The 5061-nt window shown below is 37.0% G+C and overlaps 1 long non-coding RNA gene across 1 annotated transcript; it reads left to right on the forward strand.

The window, feature by feature from the left end:
• The first annotated feature begins 2185 nt into the window (after positions 1–2185).
• LOC145270394 (uncharacterized) lies at positions 2186–4585 on the forward strand. Its single transcript, XR_013865336.1, has 2 exons — positions 2186–2590; positions 2725–4585. It is a non-coding gene; the product is annotated as an uncharacterized LOC145270394 (long non-coding RNA).
• Positions 4586–5061: the final 476 nt, after the last annotated feature.

Genomic DNA, 5061 nt, shown 5'->3' on the forward strand with positions numbered 1-5061 from the left:
AAAGGTTAATGAGTGTACAATAGTCAATGGAATAATCGTTTGTAGTGGAAATTTGGTAAATTGGATTACTTAAGGAGACGGCTTATCAAGAATTTGTTTACATTGGATTTGAAGATGACCCTATTGTAGTCAGCAGGAAAAGAGAAAAGAGTTCCACATGTGTGCAGTTCTAAGAAAGAAGCTTTGTTCATGGAATCTACGTTTAGGTTTAGGCACAGATAAAGTGGGAGAAATTATTGATGTTTTTTGTGAAAGTTTGCTGAAGGAGGACCATAGATTAGAGCTCAGACGAACACTTGCCATGAAAATAACGATAAAGCAGAGACAGGCTCGCAACATCTCTTCTGTGGTAAAGAGGTTGCAGGGAAGAGAAAAGGGCATCCCCCACTAGGCTATGAAGTCTATTTTGAACTCTGTCAAGGCAGGATAAGCAGCTTCTAGCAGCTCCTGCTCAGATGTGACAGCAGTAATCCATCCTTGGACATATTTGGCTCTAATACAGGTAGAGAATTGGATCGACAGTGAGATATCTACTGGAATGGTAGAATGATCCGACCATTTTTCCAGCAACCTTAGCAAAGAATTTCATGTACATGTTCCATTTCAGATGAGGAGTAAAGGTCAGACCCAGAAGCTTGTCAAAACATGGAGCCTCCCTTAGAAGCCATTCATTTCAATTGATATCAGATGAGGATCAGAGCATTGATGGTGAAAAGATCGAAGCTTGGTTTTAGATACCTTAAAATTAACCAGCCAACTCTTTCTCCATTGCACCACGTGCTCGAGATCAGATAAGAGAGAATCAGAGAGAACTTGGTTGTTTACGGTCTTTGATGTGTTTCCATAGATGGTAGTGTCGTCAGCATGTCTATGAATGATCTAAGGATGTGATTTGGGAGATCATTGATGTAGATCAGGAAGATAGTTGGGCCCAAGATGGATCCCTGCGGGACTCCAGCATTAATACTGTGAACTTCTGATTTCTACCCATCAACCACTACTCTTATGAACCTATCAGAGAGAAATGATTTATTAATTGGAAAGACATTTCCAGCTATACCGTAACACCTGAATTCTTAAATACAAGACATACTGATGAGATTTTCCAAGGTGTTGGGAAGCATATTTTCTTAAGACAATGCTTAAACGGCTTTGTTGTAAGTATGGGAGTTAGTTCTGGTTGAAGCTTTGTGAGCACGATCGTGCTCACAAAGCTTCAACCAGAACTAACTCCCATAGGAATGGCGTCACTGGAATCAAGGTTTTTTATTAGCTTCGCAACATCACACAGATAGTTGTATGTCACATAGCATGTTTTCTGACACAGGAGGAAATACGGGGGGTTGGCAGACTAGATTGCATAGGATAGACTTAGCTGCAAAGATTTTGGCAAAGAGTTTGGCTTTGTCTGATGCTGACGAGATTACCATAAATGATGGCTGGGATGGAGCACACGCTTCTATTCAGGACCCTGTTTGCCAAAATTAGTGGGAACCAAGCCACTGCTCAGCTACTTTGGACTTGATGGACTGAGGATATCACTCTCTTGCATTATTTATTACTCTTTTACAGTGGTTGCTGGCAGTCCTGAAGGAGGCTTTAGTCTCAGTACATCTATTACGTTGGAAGCAATGGAAAAAGTGATTTCTGTGCGCAATGGCAGCAGCACATTCTGGAGGGAACTGTAATAATTTTGTTGAACTGTGAATTGTCAGGTGAAATTTCAACTGCGATTGGTTAAGGTGAGAGGAATTCCACTAGCTCAATAAAAAGCGCTTAAGTACCTGATTAGGGTTCTACGTCTTCTATTGAGAGTCTGTGCTTTTAATGAAAAAAAAAATCTTATAAATTGTGACCAAAATTCTGTGGAAAAATGGAAATAACTCTTGATGAAAAAAATGCGAGTACTAATCGAAAAAAAAAACAAATTTTAAACAGACGAGATAACTCTTATGAGTTTGGGTTGAAAAAAAAAAAGAAACAATTTTAACGAGACGAGATAACTCTTATGAAATATGGGATTCATGAAGCTGAGACGCTAAGAAATTATATGAAGATCTCCCGGTAGAGACGATCACGAACCACAGTTTTCAATGATGTTAGAGGCCAATTGCTGACCTTATGCAGGGGGACCTGTTACAGAACCACAGTTGGCTGTTTCATTTTTGCTGAAATATTTTGGAGTGTATGAAGCGGTCTATACTTACAATTAACCACTCAATTAGGTGTGATACTATGGAGGACACATTATTTTTAAACATTGCATGAAAAGATAGATCTGATATAAATGTATGGAAGCTATTCCAGTCAGTATCGATATATTGAGAGGTACGTGGGAGTGCTTATTAAATTTTGTTCTTATCTTAACAGAGACAATCGTGTGGTAGGAAGATCAGAATGGAAGACAAACATAGCTCAAGGCAATTTGTGAGAAAAAGATCTAAGAGACGCATACTAACCCGATGGTGTGACGCACACAGGTGGGCTTGTGAACAATCTGAGTGAGGTCATAAGCAATGGAGAAGTCAGGACAGAACTTCCTCATCTGTCTTGTTTGAGTGGCTTAACATTCCACATTGTGAACATTGAAGTTTCCGAAGGATGGGCAGACAGGAGTTGGTCAATTTTCTTAGATATGCTCTTAAAGATAGTAACTCCGCTGTTGTGGGGGCGATAGAGGGCAAATATAAACACTGGCAGTCCTGAAAGCAGCTTTAGTCTCAGTACATCTGTTATGTTGGACGCAATGGAAAAGGTGATTTCTGTGTGCAATGGCAGCAGCACATTCTGGAAAGAACCACGGCTGGCTATTAGGTTTTTACTGGAACTTTTTCGAGGGTATGAAACGGTCTATACCTACAATTAACCATTCTGTCAGGTCAAATACTATAGAGGACACATCCTTTTTAAACATGGAACACAGAGGTAGATCTAATATAAATGTACGGAAGCTATCTCAGTCAGCCATAGAGTATCGATATACTGTACGATGGAGAGGTACATCTGAGGATTTATTACATTTCATTTTTATCTTAACTGATACAACAGAGTGGTCGGAAGATCCAAGTTAAAGCTGAACACAGTTCGAGGCAAGTTGTGAGAAAAAGAGATTTGCATACTGGCCGTCAGTATCAGGCACATGTGTGGGTTCATGAACAATCTGAGTGAGGTCATAAGCAATGAAGAAATCATGACAGAACCTCCCTTCATCATCAGACTTATTTGAGTGAGTTGACCATTCCACATTGTAGACATGAATGTTAACTGCAAGATGAGTAGACAGGATGTTGTCAATTTCCTCAGATATGCTTTTAAAGATAGTAACTCCGCTATTATGGGGGCGATAGAAGGCAAATATAACCACAGTAGTGTGAGCAAGTGCAATCCGAAAGCACATATAGGGCAATTTAGGGTCTTCTCTGGAGATGTCTCTACCACATGGAATGCCATCTCTAATATAGACATATATTCCATGTCCATGTCGATTTGGGGGTTCAGATTTGGATGTTAAATTAGAATATCCTTTGATTACGAACTAATCTAGGGACATAGTCGGTCCAATATGCCAGTTTCACGTAGGAAGAATAGGTCTGGTTTGGTTTCCTGTAATTGGATTTCAACCTCTAGAAGGTTGAAACGTAGGCCCCTACAGAAGGAGACATGGTAGATGGGGTCTACGTTGGAAGTTGGTTTAATTGTGTATCAGGTTAGTTTATTGTTAATTGCCTGAGGCGCAACTTCAGGTAAATGACGACAGAACTGTCCAGTCAATTTTTGTTTGGCCAAAGGGCTCTTTATCTAGGGTGTTGGCTTTTCAAATCCCACTTTCCGACCTTGTGTCACATCTTGCAGCTGTGGGAGTAAGATAAATATGACAAGTCAAAGGAATAATTTGTTTGTCACAACGAAAATGATCTTTAATTTGTTCATCACGGAGCAACACAACTTCAAGAAATAATTCCATGTCTATCGACTCTACCTGTGACTTTCATAACAGCAGACCTAAATATCATGGCGTAATAATCGCGTTGACAAACCGGTTCTCATCAGATCACCGAAGTTAAACAATGTTGAACCTGGTTAGTACCAGATGAGTGACCATTTGGGAATTCTAGGCACTGTATATGCTCTCTGCTTATCCCTGCATCTGTTTCCAGTCGTCCTGTATACACACTTCATTTGCCATTGGTTTTTAATAATGTCGACTGAGAAGAGGGGTGGTTGGAGATTGCTCACCTCCTGCCACAAAAATTTCATGCGCAGGCACTCCTTCATGGGTATCCATAGTCTGTCAAAGACTGAAGGAACCTGTAGTTTGTCAAAGACTGAAGGAACCTGTAGTCTGTCAAAGACTGAAGGAACCTGTAGAAAATGACGTCATGTCTGAGGTTTGAGTAAGCAAGATCTGTCGAACAGCCAGACTGTCGATAATGAATGAGAGCTTTTTACAAAAACATAAGAAACTTGCATTGAAAAAGAGAAAAATAAGAAATACGATTTATACTGAGCGTAAACTATTTTCAATATTAATTAAAAAATAAATGAAAATTCATTCTAAAGGGTAAAATGTTGGATGAAAAAATTATGTTGAAATTATGTTAAAATGATGTTAAAATTATGTAAAATCATGTTAAAATTATGTAAAATTATGTTAAAATTATGTAAAATTATGTTTAAATTATGTAAAATTATGTTAAAATCATGTTAAAATTATGTAAAATTATATAAAATTATATTAAAATTATGTAAAATTATGTTGAATTATGTTAAAATTATGTAAAATTATGTTGAATTATGTTAAAATTATATAAAATTATGTTAAAATTATATTAAAATTATGTTAAATTATGTTAAAATTATATTAAAATTATGTTAAAATTATGTAAAATTATGTTAAATTATATTAAAATTATATAAAATTATGTTAAAATTATGTTAAATTATATTAAAATTATATAAAATTATATTAAAATTATATAAAATTATGTTAAAATTATGTAAAATTATGTTAGAAGCAAAAGGCAATGAAACACTTGTAGCACTTAACACTCGCTACAAACA

The sequence above is a fragment of the Euprymna scolopes genome, chromosome 46 (genome assembly GCF_053919585.1).
Source record: "Euprymna scolopes isolate OS-2025 chromosome 46, ASM5391958v1, whole genome shotgun sequence".
NCBI classification, from domain to species: Eukaryota; Metazoa; Mollusca; class Cephalopoda; order Sepiida; family Sepiolidae; genus Euprymna; species Euprymna scolopes.